We start from the raw sequence: 17,271 nt of genomic DNA on the forward strand, positions 1-17,271 counted from the left end.
CCAATCAACAAGATAGCTAGAGTTTGGCCCTGATTATTAACTATATGACATTTTTGTCTTTTCTCTGGCTGTGCTGTAAAATGGGCATGTAAGACTTTCTTTTGTAATAAATGTCAGATTTAAGAATTAGGAAATGTCATACTAGGTAGTAAAAGAGCTTACTGGAAGATGTTTAGGGCTTGAATCAGAAAGGTCTATAACTATAACTTATTTATTATGGAACTGGGAGCTAGCCCCACATCTTCTTTGTCCTGAACAATGATAGAGGTGATGGCAGTGAGATGGCTGTAAGGAACAAATAGGATAAGGGAATAGAATGTTTGGACTTCCGAAAGTTTAGTTTTCATCGTACTTTGCCAGTTCATCATTATTTCATGAATTCACAAGGGCTTTCCTTTATGAGCTTTAGTATCATCAAAACGCCAGTGAGCAGTGAGACTAGACTAGTTACTTCACCTAGATAACAAGTTGAATTAAAAATGGCTAAGAAATTGTTAATTCCAATTTTTAAAAAGTGCCATGAAATAGTCAAGTTCTACTCACAGAACAGTTAGTGGATAATTGGAACAAATCTGTCTGGAAGACTTAGTCAGCTCGTGATAACAGAATAGTCAATCGTGGTCTCTGGCTAGACATGTCATCCTCTCGCAAAGGGCAGAGGACACAATCAGGACATTTGGCTCTGAGTTTAATCCTGGGCTTTATTTACTTCCTCATCAAACCAAAGGATGTGGATTCAATGTTTTTGGAAGCATTTTTTGTTGTTGTTGAAAAATCCCAGGAATTTAACTTCTTGAAGTCTAACTTCTAACAAGTGCTGGGCATGAGGAATCAGGCCGGTCTCGGGTGTGTGCTGAGACGCGCCTGGTTGGAGCAGATGGAGTGTGTCTATCATGGCGGCAGCGTAACCAGTCTGGTCACTTCAGATGTCTCCCCAATTAACACTCATGGCGGCGGCCAACTGCTCAGGCAGCAGAATGTGCTGGTGGAGAAGATGGCGGGGAATGCCTGGGCCTGCTGCCACACCTATTATCTAAGCTTCCCCGGAGCAGAGGAGGAGTGGGAGGGGCTAGCCAGACTTCAAGGCGGCGTGTGGGAGGTGGGAGGAGGGGTGGGTAAAAATGGGAGGTGAGATGCATGCGTGTGTGCTGAAAGATTTCTTTAGCTGCAGAGTCCTAGAAAGTTAGAAATGGAAAATGCTCATTCAGGAACAGCCCTTACTATACACTTTAATTTCACTTCCTTTCTTTTCTTTTCCATTGCCATTGTGTTTGACACAGGACACTACCACCTCTTCTTGCTTTGTGAGAGATCTCTCTGTCTCTGTCTCTCTGTCTTTCTGTCTCTCTGTCTCTGTCTCTGGCTCTGGCTCTGTCTGTCTGTCTGCCTGTCTGTCTGTCTGTCTCTGTCTCTGTCTGTCTCTGTCTCTGTCTGTCTCTGGAGTGCATCCAGGCCCGGAGTTCAAGCCCCAAATACCAGCACAAAAACCTAACAACAACAACAATGAAAACACACACACATCAAAACCAAAACCTATGTTCTGAAAGTCAGAAAGAGATTTCCAAAAATCTAAATGTGGTTATGTACTCCCTGCATTTTAGTGGCTCCTCATGACCTTCAGGAAAAAAGAAATCCAAATCCCGTAGTTTGATATGTACAGGGCCCCTGAAGAATCTGACTTATCTAATCTTCCTTTCCGTCCCACAATGCCTAGTCATTGGGGAATTTTTGGAAATTCCCCCAACTCTATCATTTCCATAGTCTTTCTTCTGTGTTCTTTTCGTATTTGACCAGCTAAAGAAGTTTCATCCTTTAACATTCAGCTTATAAAATAACAAGACTCAACTTAGATGTCACCACTTCTGTGATCCACTCCAGGAGCCTCCTTTCTGCACCTGAATGGGTGACATTTACCACCTTGTCAAGTTGGCTGCCAAATGGCTCACACTCTTGCAGGATACTGTGCTAGTCCAAGGGAATGAGAATATGTTGGTGTATTCCACTAGAAGCCAAAGTGACTTTGATATCAGATACCTGAGTCATCTCCAGAGCAATTTGCCCACTGGGATATTCCTGTGTCTCCTTGAGCTGTGATCTTTATCAAGAAAAGCCATGTCACCAGAGAGTGGACACAGGAATTAATGGCACATGGAGAAGAAGCAGGCCTGGAAAAAGGATGCAAGTCAAGGGAACCTCCACTTAGAGGAAGGTCTAGCCTAGGTAGTTCGCTTTTGTGACTCCTAACACAGTGCTCCTTCTACTACTCTATACTCTCAGGTGGTTTTTGACAAACTCTCTTGTGTTAAAATAGGAAAGCAGTCTTACTGTATGATGTGCTTGGTGCATGTTGCATAAAAAAAATAAAAACAACTTAGATCCTCTGTATTTGTCATGTCTCCCAGTTTTTGTGGAATTCTTGGGCTTGTGGATTGGGAAGTAAGAGACATGTTTACAATGGTAGAGCAAGTGAAGTCCATATGCTGGCAAGGGTGACTGATGTCTAGAGCAAATAGAATTATGAACCACACACATACTGACTGTTTCAGGTGTGGACATTATCTATGGGTCTGCCTGGACAAGACCTTCATCTTCCAAGCATGTGGAAAATCTGTCTGTTTTTCTTGGGAGAGAAGCATTCGCTAGGAGCAGGTTTTTTTTTCTCTTCCTTGATATTCCAAACAACTCCTCTGAGTGGGCTGAGGGGTTGCCTGAGAGCTGGGCATGCTTCCCTATTCCTGGTGTTAGTGTGTAGATTTCTGGAGGCAAGAAGGTCATCTGAAGGTCAAGCTTCAGGGAATCCAAACCTCTGAGCGTGATGTACAGTTCCAAGCCTCAGGTCTCTTCCCACTTAGCCCACAAAATCCCTCCAATTTCCTTCTCTGTACGCGAGAACTTTTTAGGCTGAGCAAGGAGATGTAAGTAGTGGTTTTCTCTGGATTTATGTATGGGTTCTTCCCTGAGAGGATTGTGGAAAGGAAGAGGGGAGCTCTTGACAAGGTGGGCAGGAAAGCATCAGAGCAAGTCAGAAAACAGACCTGGAATAAGGTCTTTTCTTGTTTCTTTCTTAGTGTTTTTTCTGCCATTCCTTTTCTTCTGATTTCTTCTCTTGTTATGGCTTGAACACAATCTTCTAGAGAAACCCACTAGTTAAGCATAAAAATAGGACATCTCAGGTGGCTGCAGATCAGGGCTCTGCTCTGCCTTCCTAGGCATCTTTTATCTGTTCCTGGAAGGGCTCTAAGGCCCCTGCTTGAATCCCTGGACTTCACAGACCACAGGTTGGATAACTGCTGCGATTCAATACCCTCACTTCAAACACAGGATGACTCACATGCAGAGAGGTGACTGATCTTATTAAAAGTCAAATAGAGAAACAATAAAGGAGCCCCGGAGCTCCTCAGGGACCCTCTTGGCATATCCTGCTTCCTTTTAGTAGCCTGCATTTGATTTCATTTTAGGCTCTGTAAATGCTTAGCCTTGCCTGAGGTTTCACAGTGGGTAAATCTTACTTTTATTAAGGGAAAGGTTAGACTTTCAGAAACCATAGGTACCTATAAGGAAAGGAGCACCAAGTCAATCTGACTGTTGCCTCCAGCACAGTCCTGATGCTGTGACTCCTCTCTCTGAACGTAGAATCAGGGGCCAATCGCATTCCTGCTTTGCTTTAGACCTTGTCTTTATAAATACTCTTGGGGTACTAATATAAAGTTAAGAAAGAATGCACAGCCCAACAAGGACTAATGCCTGGCCCAGGCATAGGAATCTGTGACTTCTCCTGGGCTCCAAGGCCCCAACTACTGCCCAAATCTCTACTGACTTCCAATTCACTATGCTGAATGTACTCTATTTGTTATAGAATCTTCCTAGGACAGTCCTGACCGCACCAGGCCTGGCAGTTTTCTCCCTTTGTCTAAACTTGTGTACCTCTGACAAACTGCTGTGACTGTTATCTTTAGGGAAGTGATCATGGAGGTGGAAGGAGTTAACTGAATTTGAGTGTCTTGGGTGATGAATTCAGGTTATCTGAACAACCCTCCCACGGTGTAGTCCTTTTACTTGTAAACTTCTGGCCTTCAGATTAGAAGAATTTAACAAGACTATGTTCAATAATGACCGCTTCTGCCTGACACAGAAGAGGCTCATGGGTTTATTTCCAGAGATTGCAGCCATCCAACCAAGCCTAATCAGGCCCCAAGTTACCTTTTTTCTCTCTCTGGGTTCTATGAGAGGACACACAGACTCTCTTTAAACCACTTCTAGTTCAAGTTTGTGCCTAGAAAATTCCAAGGTGTTTTGAATTCTGTGAATGCTTTTGTTGTTGTTGTTTTCTTTTTATAAAGCAAGCCTGTGGTTTTCACCCTGTGAAGGAGGAAGATCCAGCCCATTTCCAGCTGCAGAGAGCCCCATCCAAGGTCTTTGCAAGGAGGTCCAGGGAGGATCCCTGCCTGCCTTGGCTGTATCTAGCTATATCCCCTCCCCCCCTCAGAATACAGGGGAGAAGAATGATGTTTGCCTCCCAGTTCCAGCCAAGTCTATCCTGAGCTTTGTCTGATTCCTCTAAATTGATTTCCTCATCTCATATCCAACGGCCAAGAAAACCATGAGCTCAGGCCTTGAAAGCTTGTGTAGGTTTGAGAAAACTCATTTTATCTCTTTCAACCTCAAGCTCCATCTTGAAAATTGGATGCCTCAAAGGGCGTCTGGTACTCAGTTTAATGCTGCGGAACTTCTCTAGAAACAACAGTCAGCCCTCATTACCTACTCAGAAGGTCAGGCCTGGGGAGAAAACATGGGACTCACAGTCAGCACAATTCTCCCCCAAGTCCTGGCAGATAGCCTAGAGAGCAGCACTCTGGGTTTGCTTTCAAAGATTATATCTATATATTGCACTCTGTTGTAGATAAACATGCTGCCTTTTAATAACTGAGACAGGAGGCAAGAGGCCAGAATTCTCCCCCTAAGGTCTGTCTGAAAGCTATTGAGTTAGCTACTTTAGGACTTAAAACTCCAGACCAAGGAGAGAAAACAACCCTTCCTTCCCATTTACCTCTACTACATGTTAACAAAACTCTTTCAAAATGGTTCAGTCTTATAGTTTCTAAAGCTTTCTTCATAATCAGAATCTCCTTAAGTCTTTATAACCACCCTATGAAGCTGCCAAGACAGGGTTTAGCATTCATCTCCAAGGGAACATGTTCAAGAGGAAGAGAGGAAGAGCATCTAGAAAATTAAATTCTCTTTCCCAGCATGCATCAAGTTTGAGGTTTGATCCCTAGCACTTACAAATACAAATCGCTTGTAAAAGAAACAATGTTGAGTGTGTGAAGAGGACAGGATCCTAGCCCACTAGGATTTGTTTGTATATTTCTTATGTTTTTGCTTCTGTTGTTCAAGGCCACAGTAAGAAAATGAGAAGGGTCCTAGGCTGAGGCTTCCGGTACTTTGTTTATGCAACACAGTGGCAAAGAACATATACTGATTAATTTGTAAAGCATATAATGCTTGAATTTTTACTGGAGTACTTTATAGCACAGATAAACTGTGTAGTAAATGTAGTGCTTCATGCTTCTTAAGTGGGTGGATTTCAGTTTTCAGGCAGGGAGGGCAGATCAAAGGCTTCAATTTGGATTGAACTGACTATACTCCAAAATCAAATATTGTAGAAGATATGTAGCAAAAGTTACCGTTTCCTAGCTGCTGCCTTCTCCACGCCTTGGAGACAATGACTACCAGCCATTCTTGTTCTAGGTTAATTATAATTTTCATACTCTAAGTAGTATTCTTCTTGATACTATTATCATTTGTTGTTATTGTTACTTTGAGATAGATAGGTTCTCCCTATGTAGCCCAGGCTGGCATTATACTTACAATCCTCCTGCCTAAATCTCTATAGTGCTGGGATTACAGGCTTATGCCACTACTGTTAGCTCTTATTTCCAAGTTTTATTTACAAGTTGTAACAGGAAATATCTACTGAGCATCTTCTATAAGTTAAGCTCTGTTCAAGGCCCTGGGGGCATTTATGTTGTCAGTTAATGCTCTACTAAAACAGATGAGGATTCAGCTCAGTTAGAACAGCTCCTTCTCCAAGTTCAGCTATCTACCTAATTTCATTTTGAAGGAATAAGGCAGCTCATTCGGCTGGGTGAAGATGACAGCAAGGAGGATTTGGAGAGTTAAGGCAGAGATTCTTTTTTGAAGGTAGAGAACTTGCATGAAACACTTGGGAATGAGTCTCTGAAGTGTTGTGAGAGATGTGACACTAGAATCATCCTGGAGTAATGATTCTACAGCACTGAGACACCTAAGGAGCATGCAAATATGAAGCCAGGACTATGGCAAAGACCTACAAGAATCTGAAGGGGAATCTGCTCACCTAGAAGACTTTACCTTAGGGGGTTCCTGAGTCCCTTGCCAATACCTGGGAGTGAAAGTAAGGGCTATGCTGGAGTGGGTTTGAGACTGTAAACTGTAAACTGCTGTCTCTTTCCTTGACCAGACCACCATTTCCTGTAAATCATCAGTGAGTCCAGCTTCTCTGTGTAAACATGAAGGTGAAATTATAAATTAATCTACCAACTACAGCGTGTCATAAATTTAATCAGTAGAGAAATGTGTAAAGAGTGTCTGAATGAGATTTTATAATGCAATGTCATTGTGTCTTATTAACTTTCCTTTCTAAAAATAAATGACTCCTGCCACTAATTTGTCATTATAATAATTCTTATTTATACTCTGGATAATAAGAGAAATAGCTATCTATCCTTTCTGGTGGAATGACACCTTCAGTTAAATAAATCCTGAAATGTTTACAGCTGGGTTTTCCCTGTGGCTCTCAGAGATTGATGGCTTGTAGTATCATGTAATCACCATGGAAGAAGCTCATTGGCTGGTTTATTCTTTGGAGGTGGGCTTATATATTGAATCAGAACTTCAAACATTATTTTACTCTGCCACATGAGAAGCTCAATTCAAGTAACCCCAAACGTATTGAAAGTTTCCTCTTGTCAGGAACTTTTAGTAAAGGATAGCTTGATGAATGGAGCCTTCACCATATCTGATGGAGTAGATAGGCGTGCACACATGCACATTTTATACAAGATGATCAGGTATAAATTCTAAAATGGAAGTAATGTGTTATGTCACAGGGAACTTAAGGAAGAAAAGATGAATCCTGCTTGTGAATAGCTAGAAACTATGTAGGGAAAGTGAAATTTAAATAGAATCCTGAAAAGTTACAGAAGTTGGCAGAATTAAATGAGAGGGCCCCTTTGAGAGAGCTTATAGATTATCGGGGAAGAGGAAACGATCTGAGGTTGGTAGCTGAAAGTAATGGAAAAGTGATCAGAGACCACACTAGGACAAGAACTCTTGAGGCCCAGCAGAAACTGATAGTTCTGTGAGAAGTACTGTCGGTGGAATGGCCAGAGTACATCAGATCAGAGTTCTGTCTTATGGGGGATGGGGGGACACATGAATTAGTCATAAGCAAATGTAGGCATGTATTGCCCTTTCCTGTTCCATATCAGGGTGGTTTGGGGAGGGAAAGGCTGAGCACAAGCTTCTGCTGGAAAGGACATGACTCAGCCCTCCCAGAAAAAGCCCTCCTGACCTTTATAAGTACCCAATTACTATTCATTTCCGCATTACCTAATCAGTGAAATCAATCATAGTGAATTCTAACTTCAGTTTACCTATATGATGCTCTTCCTCAAATCATAAATAACTGCCTGGGATGTGGGGACCTTTCAAAAATCAGTATGGAGGGGTGCTAACATTCAATTAACAAGCTTTTCATAAGGTGAATCATTAACAAATGATAGGAAAGCAAAATTAGAAAAGAATTAGAGCCGGGCACCGGTGGCTCACACCTGTAATTCTAGCTACTTAGGAGGCTGGAAGAGCATGGTTCAATGTCAGCCCATGTAGAAAAGTCCATGAGACTCTTATCTCCAATTAACCACCAAAAATAAGAAGTAGCGCTGTAGCTCAAGTGGTAGAGCACTGGCTTTGAGCAAAAAAAGCTAAGAACAAAGTCCAGGCCCTAACTTTAAGCCCCAGTGCTGGAAGAAAAAAAAAATAATTAGAATATACATGTTCTAGGAAGCCATTTCATATTAATAAGGGGAGGGAAAACTTAATGCTTGACACCAGAAGAGAAAGCTGCAGGCTCCTTGTGGGTGAACTGCCAGTCATGGACTGCATTGTAGCCCAGCAGGCGAGCACAGTGCTTCAGTTCTAAACTGCCTGGGCTAAATCTCGGTTCTGCTCTGAGTCTAAGGCTACCAGGAGTCCTGCATTTTACTAAGCTGCAGCTCACCCAGTGATACTGTGGGAATGGAAACACCATTCTGTCTCAGGGAGTTGTGAAGACTAAATGAATTAACGTAAATAAAGCTGTTGGCAGTGCCTAATTAAAGTGACTCTATATTATAAATGCTATATAAACACTGGATATTGTTGTTACTCTTATTCATTTCTCTGTCTCTAGATAAAGGCTGGAACCCCAAATGTGCTTGGAGACTTACTCGATAACTCTTTTCATAAATTGTTGTGATTAGCCAAGCTTTAATGAGAAGGAAATTGAGATTGTGCCAATGAAGTGATTTTGTTGGGGGGGGAGGGGGGGTCACTCAGCCAGGAAGTGAATGGGAACCAGGAAGATCTGGCACAAAATTTCCATGTGGCATGCTGAACTTCCCTATACTGAGAATATTCTAAGCAAGGCTGGTTGATCCAGTTTTTCTGTATCTGCTTTGTTATGGATTATTCATGGTGGAGAGAAGTCCACTTTCTCTTCCTATTTTCTTTGCCGTAATATAAGCAGCATGAACAGATTTTAGAGGCTGGCCGTACTGAGTGGCTTTGTGCCCTTTAGATATGATTCATTGTTAGCTCACTGCAGTTTGAGACAGAGAGACAGACAAAAAGCAGCCCAGAAATGGAAATATCCACCTCTCACAGATGCTTCCTGACCCTCAAGGAAGATGGAGCTGTAACCAAGCTGGACCTGACAGTAAGTGAATGGTTATGATTGCTTATAGTCACAGAGCCCTGAAGAGTTAACGGTCATGAAGCTCTTTCCCTTGTATACCTATCTTCTTTTTTTAATTTTTTTATTGTAAAGATACTGTACAGAGGGGTCACAGTTACATGAGTAGGGAAATGAGTACATTTCCTATCAAGCATTGTTACCTCCACCTTTGATTTTCCCCACCATCACTTCCCTCCCCACCTCCCCAACTCCTCGACATTGTAAAGTTCGTTTTCAACATACTGTCCTGTATATCTCATTGTCACAATAGATCAACCTGCATTCCCATTTAAGCATTCCGCTATACCCCTTCCCCTCCCCAAATTACAAAAATGTATATACAAGATGCAGAACACCAGAATAAAATACAGTGAAAACAGGGGTTATACCATGGGGGAAGAACTTACAAAAGAATCATAGAGTACATTATAACCTATTTCCTACTTCCTAGCAACCTTGGATTGTCCAGCCATGAAACAAGCCCTGATTTTCACCCTTAGCACTAAGGCTTACTTAAGGCCAAAGTGACACAATAGGCTATGGACTTGGTCTTTTCTCATTCAATATTGCAGCTGCTCATGCTGAGAAGGATGTCAATATCAGAAACCAAGTAAAAGCCAGGCATGGTAGTATACACCTTTAATTCCAAGGAAGCAGAGGCAGGAAGACCCTGAGTTTGAAGTCAGTCAAGGCTACACAACAAGATCTCATCTCCAAAACCAAAAATGAAGCAACAGAACAACAACAACAAGATGCACACACAAAGATAAATACCAACTGGGAAGAAAATAGTGACTGTATTTTAGAAGTTAAGGAGAGTTTTGAGTTCACCGTATAGGAACATATTTGCTCTCACAGAATGACACAAACTGAACCCTTTGCGGGTATTAAAGAAGCAAAGACTTGATTGTTAGCTATTAGAACAGGATCCACCTTCTCCTCCAGAGGTTAAGTACTCCAAGGGGTAAGTGTGAGGCAGGGATAAAAATCACTCTGCATTTGACATCAGCCCCATTTTATGCTCACACTTCTTTGCTGCAAGTAGGAAGTAATTCTAGGAACTTCTGACCCTGTGTCCTTGTTGGTAGTAATTTAAAAGCTTTGTTCTTGGCAGATGTGAGAAGGCTGGGCTGGGCTGTAGCCCGGCTCCAGAAGGAAGCAGCTGCTTGGGCTCTCATCCTGCCTTTGTTTTTTTCTTTCAAGGAAAAACGCTTTGAAGGCTGGGTGTGTCTGATTCACAGTGGCCTTGTCCACTGGTAGTCCCAACTAAGAGATGACTGAAAAACAATATTCCCTCCATTAATTAACGTGGCCAACTAAGCAGGTGGCATTTTTCACCTGGAGAAACCTTTGATACCTGCCTGGCACTTGGTTGGGCTCTCTCATTAAGTATAGAAACTGGAGTCTAATCTTTTTATCAGTCACAACTAAGGTGTCTACATTTAGGAAAACTGTTTTCAAGTTCTGTGTACATCATTTCCTTAATAAGGATACAAGATTCACTCCAGCCAGGAGAACTTATCTTTGGTTATTTTGGACACGTGATGGGAGAGAGTTAATAGAGAGCAAGCTCTCTCAGTTTTCTGCAGTGGTTGATAGAACACAGCAGAAGGAGAGAGGAAAGTATTCACAGTAGAGGGAGGTGATTTTCCAGGATCCCAGACCAGTGGTCACATTCCAATGAATACATGGAGCATGCCTCTGCTACCAGTGAAGAAGGCAGGTACATAGCCCTAGAAGTCTGGAAGATTCTGGGTCTCATCTGTGACCATTGTTTGAGGCTCAGACTGAGAAGGGAAAGGGGAAAGGGTTGTCATAGGACATTCTTGGGTTGTCACATCAAGTCTATAGGCTCAGTCTATGAAAGTACCACTTAACCCCACATCATGGTCCTTATCAATTTCATTCTGCTGAAGGGTTCCTGCTGATAGTTCTTCAGTACCCCATCATTCCTCCCACCCCCATATTCTTGTCAAAGTCTTCAGTTTCTAACTATTCTTACCTTGGCTGTGTTTGTAATCTTTGTGCAGAGCTCTCCCTCCTTTTCCAACTCTCCCAGAGGAGAAAAAGAAGAGGTTTATTGCTCAGCTCTTCTTCTTTCTTCTTGTATATGATTCTGTTCAGTCATTCTGAAGCCACACTAGTTTTGTTTCCATTCTATCTCACATCACATCCCTTATGTATGGACCACATCACTATCTTTCCTCTGACTCCCTCTTTCTGCCCGTTCTTTATAGAACTTCTGGAAACACTTTTCTAAGACCAGCTCTGTTTATTTTGTCTGTCTTCCTTGAAATGGATGGCTGTGTGGTTCCCATTGCTTTCATGTGGCATGGCATGTGTATTTAACTGAGTGTTCATGATGCCCTTATCAATTACTCCTATCTACTAATTACTCCTTGCTTCTGGTTCTGTTTTTTCTATTTTCCTGGAATTCTCTTCTCCTATAAATCTCTTCGTTAACATCTTCTTTGAGGTCCTTCTCAAACCCTACTTCCTTTGTAAATAGTTATTTGCTTGTTCAGTAAGCATCATATACCTATTTACTATAGTTCCCTAGGTGTCATATCTAGATCATAGTCATCTTCATAACATCATTGCCAGAGCAGCCTTCCTGTGCTCCATAGTCATAAATTCATATCCTTTTCTCCTCACCTTGTATTATTTTACTTCGCAGTATCATATTATTTTTCTTCATAATACATTGCATGACTCAGTATGCATACTTTTTTGTTGTTACAGTTGGTTGTGGGTCTTGGACTCAGAGCCTGAGCACTGTCCCTAAGCTTTTATACTAAGGTTAGCACTCTACCACTTTGAGCCACAACTTCACTTCTGGTTTTTGAGAAGTTAATTGGAGAAAAGTCTCACAGGGACTTTCTTTCCTGCAAACTGTGATCCTCAGATCTCAGCTTCCTGAGTAGCTCGTATTGTAGGTGTGAGCCACTGGCAACCTGGCATGTATATTTTTTTAATGTCTTTATTTGTTAAAGGTTTACAATTTTAACAGTCTGAGATGTCTTATTCATGGTCATCTTGTAGTACTTATAACATATAAGACTTAGAAAACAAGTCGAAATGGGAAAAGGGGTGTGCAAAAATCCTGCAATGGGAAGAAAAGACCTTTGCCAATCCCTAAGGTCATAATTTACCATCTAATCTCTGTTCTCTAGGAGCCCTGTACCTCAATGATATATTCCTCCTCTGTAGTAGAATGAACTATTGAATTGTAACTGTCGTCCTTTAGTTTGCTGATGCTATTTGGATAAGGTCTGTGTAATATTCATTTCCACTGGTCCCTTATCTAGTTCTGTGCACTCATAATGCAAGCACTAGGTAGGAACCCCATGCACACTCTAGAGGTCCTGTCTCTGTATCTCCCAGGTTCAGCATAGTATTGATGTCACAGTAAAAACCCAGGAAAAATATGTTATTGAGCACCCAGCTATGTGTGTGTTCGAGTGACAACAAACAGGTGGACTTCCCATTGGAACCTTTATTACAAGTGCTCTTAATTACTCTCTACCTGTTTTGTAGGTCATTGTGGAGACCAAGGTACTACTTTTAAACATCTCGTAGCAGCTTCAGAAATGTACATTCAATTCTCCATTTCATGCCCATGGACGCTTGGATACAAATTGTCCCCCTCAAGACAACAAACAGCCTTTCTACCAGTTTCTAGTTGTTTGACCATGTTCTAGTCTGAGCTAATTTTGTAAGTAAAATTGCTCAAGAGTGAATATGAAAGCTTTGACTGAAGCCCAACTATATAAATACCCATCACATTTCCTTCCTCCCCAATTTTGCAATCATCCAAGAAAGCTGCTTATGTTGTCCAGCATAATTAGTTATTTATACACCCTCATGTGCTCTATTGTTCAGAATTAAATTGTCTGGGATACAGAATTTCTCTTGCAAGGCTTATTTTGCCATTTTATTGCTTGTTGGAATCTGTTTGTAAATATGTCCTTGTGGAACCCTTCGGGATATGTTGGAACATGCTCGGGATTATGGGGGAAACAATCCAGTCCATAGAAGACCCTCTCAGGTCTCACACCATAGCTCATTTTCTAACACAATGATCATCAGTGATTCACCCTTTCCATGAATGCCTGGGAGAAATAGGATGAACACAAAAATAGTCACAGGAAGGAAGAAATCATCTTGAGGAGCTAGTCACTTGATGCTAGTGACTCCATTTTGCCCAAGAAGAAGCGAGGCCCAGAAAGAAGCAAGAAGGACCTCTTGGGGACTAATGGCAGATTCAGGCCCAGATCTCCTTCAGATGACTCTCAACTCTTTTCTTCTAAGTAACTGAGTATATACGATTCCATCAGATGTTTTTGGGCCTGTTACTATATCTCTCTGAACTAGGTGTTTCCATACTGGTATGGTCTGGGCCATTACTTCTATACATAACGTCTTTTCTGTTCCTACTTGGCCACTAGCTATTGTTGATGAGTGAGGGCTGTCGTCTATCTTAAGATAATTCTTTTTCTTCTGCCATGTTGTAGAATCTCCAAGTTTTATGAAAATTAATTATTTTTTTTTCTTGGTCCGTTGTGAGGCTTGAACTCAGGACCTGGTTGCTGTCCTTGAGCTTTTTCACTCAGGGCTAACGCTCTACCACTTTGAATCACAGCACCACTTCTGGTTTTCTGGTGAATAACTGGAGATAAGAATCTCACAAGCTTTCTTGTCCTGGCTGGCTTTGAACCTTGATCCTCAGATCTCAGCCTCTTGAGTAGGTAGGATTACAGGTGTGAGCCACTGGTGCCTGTCTGGAATTTGTTTGTAAGTGAAAGTTTGAAGGACTTTGCTCCATGGAACTCATTTGTAACTTTTATGTCCCAGAATAGTTTCTTTTGGTGAATGCTCCCTGCATACTAGCAAAGAATGAGTATTGGGCTAGTTTTGCACGGAATGGGTTTGTTTGTTTGTTTGTTTGTTTGGGTCCAGTCGTGGGGCCTGAACTCTGGGTCTGGGAGCTGTCCCTCAGCTCTTCAGCTCAAGGCAAGCGCTCTACCACTGAGCCACCTTCCCAGCCCTTGTTTTTGTTTTTTTTTTAAATACAAATTCCATCTTGATCTCATGGGAGTTAATGCTACTTAGTTGTATGTCCTTGTTGGCCCTCCATCCGTTGTTTTTAGATTGTGGAATTTGTAACATAGCTTTGATTGCTTTTAAGTATTTTTAGGTTTTCCCTTTCATTCATATATATATATATATATATATATATATATATATATATACAGATTAAAATCCAGATAAAATAAAAAAAATCCAGTATTTGGATAGGTTGGCCAAATGGTATGAGTTGGGGAACAGAAAATTTTTCTTTCTAACATACACTGTAGTTTATCAGTAGGTAAATCTACTGCACTGGTCCTATATTTATTCTTATTGGAGTAAGAAAATACTACAGTAGTCAGGTATCATTATTATACTTAAAATTCTTTATCTTCCTATGTTGTTTCTCATAACATCTACAGATGTTCTACAATTAGTATTAGTATTGATCTATTAGTATTAATCTATTAGTATTGATAACATTTATTAGATTTTAAATCTATTTACTACTTAGTAATTTTTATTTCATATTGCTATGTAATCCTAGAGAGACTTGATAGATATCATATACTCAACGTCAGAATCAATAGATACTAACATCCCTATTCATCTTAAGATACCATTTTTCTTAAAATGAATTAAACATAACACACATAGTTAGGCCTTCCATCTTATATTTCTTCTCCTCCCTATCTTTTCCCTCCCCCTCTCCAGATAGGAACTCAGTACAATTAATTTGGTGTGAAAGCTTTTATATTCACACTCCAAATGAATATATACAAAAACAACTTTTTCATAGTATTCACTGTATTTTATAATTGGGAGAAAAACATGTTCAGAAGCCATAGATCTATTGCTCTAATCCTATTTCATACATGCTGTTTCTAATTATCTACCTCCTCAGCTTTGTGGTCCTCCTAGCTAAAGGTTGGATTTTTCCTTTGTCAGTAATGGTAGCTTGGACCTTGCTTCTGTAATTTAACATTTGAAAAACTTCCTGCCTCAGGTATTGTTAGTTCTAAATCTGCACTTTGGCCCCTAGTTGGGGGGGGGGGTAAGGGGCAACTCACTAGGCTTCTGTACTAGTACTAGATCTATGAAGTCAGACAGGACATGTATGGTTTAGCTTTGTTGCACTAGTTGAGAGCTTCAGTCCTCATCCTGCTATATTTGTATTCTGGTAGTTCATATTTTGAACCCAACCCCTAGAAAGGACATATCAAGGTGATAATGTCTGATAATAGCTAACATTCTTCAGTATATGATCAAAATGACAAGATGTAGGATATAACAAAATACATTCCAAATTCATTCTTCAAAATGATATTAGCTAGCATATAGAGCATATACTGAATGTCAAGGGCTATATTAGACAATATCTCATTTATCCTTAAAAAAAAATAACACTTCTGCCTTAAAGATCAGAAAGCAGAGGCACACTGAAGCAATATGCTATAGTGGATACACTCTGGGATTTAATATAAGCCAAACTTGGTCTCAAACTCTGATTCCGTCACTTGCAACTTAGATTGCCTTCTACTAGTTTCTCAACTTTCCTGAACCTGGAACAAACACAAGATTCTCAGTAATGGCTGTTGGTATTATAGAAGATCTAGGCTCCTGCCTAAGGTTAAAAAGCTAGTATACAGTAGACTTCAATTTGAACTCAGATCCACTCCTCTCAAAGCTACCCATCCTTTCAGAGAAACACGAGGTTTGCATTAAACTAAGTGTCACAATACATGGAAAGAATACTAACATTACAATTAGATGCCCTGAGTCCTCTTCTCCATCACTTATGGGCTGGTTAAGCTTGGACTAGTCATTTCTTCTCTCTTTTTCCTCTCTTCCTATAATATGAATGGTTGCACACACCAGCCTCTATGCACTGTTTACTTCACCTGTTCAAGGAACATAGCACCGCATTGTTTTCCCAAGTAAATGAACAGAAGCAATGCCATTGATATTTAAAAGAATGTTGGGATAGGGCAACGGGCAAAATTCTAGCAGCTGCTTGTTCTTAGTAACTGAAAGCAAATGGATTCTTTTTATTCTTTTCAACTTGAGCTGGGATAGAATCCCAGACAATAAAACCAGTTGCCTGAATTCAGCTTTCTTGAGCAAGAACTTTTCTTTCTCTTTTTTGTCTCTTCCATACTTCATTTTCACATATTAGAAATGAAAGATTGAAATAACTTGAGATGGAGAGTAAATGGAGGGATTTTATTTCTGTCCCATGTTTCATGTTTCCCTTTTCTCCTTAGTTTTTTTCTTCCTGACTTTATCTAAAAAGAAAGATTTCAAGGCTTATGAAATAAATTCTATACTTTTGTTTGAGGAATTTTTAACCCTTCATCATCCTGATGTCATCTGTTTGCTGAAAGAAAAGGTGGGGCATAGTCCTTCTGAGAATTCTTTTGAACACTTTTGGACCACTTTGTCTCCTTGGGGCCTTTAGATCAAGGAGGTATTCATTTGCTTCACTGCCGAAAAATGGAAGGAAGGGCATTCCCACCTCTCATGGAGCTTATAGACCTATGTACAAAATGAAGCATGAGGGGCTGGGAAGGTGGCTCAGTGGTACAGTGCTTGCCTTGCATGCATGAGGCCCTGGGTTCAATTCCTCAGCACCACATAAGCAGAAAAAGCCAGAAATGGCACTGTGACTCAAGTGGTAGAGCTGAAAGCTGAGGGACAAAGCCCAGGCCCAGAGTTCAGGATCCATGACTGAAAGAAAAAAAAAAAAAGATGCATGAAAGTAAATAACAGTTACAAAGTCTGAGTTATGAACTCACTCTTGACCTGTCCTTCCAACTTTGGTCTCTGAGAAGAATTTGTCCATTCCCCCTCCACTTCCAATGCATAAAACACTTTGCTTTGCACAGGAATCATCATTCTGATTGCCCTCGGTGTACCTGCCCTCCTTCTCGCCTCCCGTGGTAATCACACGGCCCTCCTGAGCTTGCCCTAGATACCTGGAATACTTAGACTTCTTGCCTACCTCCCCAGTCTCCTCTCTCACTCTACTTCTGCCCATTCTCTACCAGGGCTGTGTTCTCTGAGTGCCAACAAGCTTTTAGTTCTCTGAATACTTTTCACTCCTTGCTGGTCTCCACGTGGAACGTTCCTCACCTCTATCTATGCATGCATAAATCTTGCCAATTTTT

Source organism: Dipodomys merriami, unplaced genomic scaffold, assembly GCF_024711535.1.
Source record: "Dipodomys merriami isolate MVZ:Mamm:240054 unplaced genomic scaffold, mDipMer1.0.p SCAF_2, whole genome shotgun sequence".
In the NCBI taxonomy this organism is placed as follows: Eukaryota; Metazoa; Chordata; class Mammalia; order Rodentia; family Heteromyidae; genus Dipodomys; species Dipodomys merriami.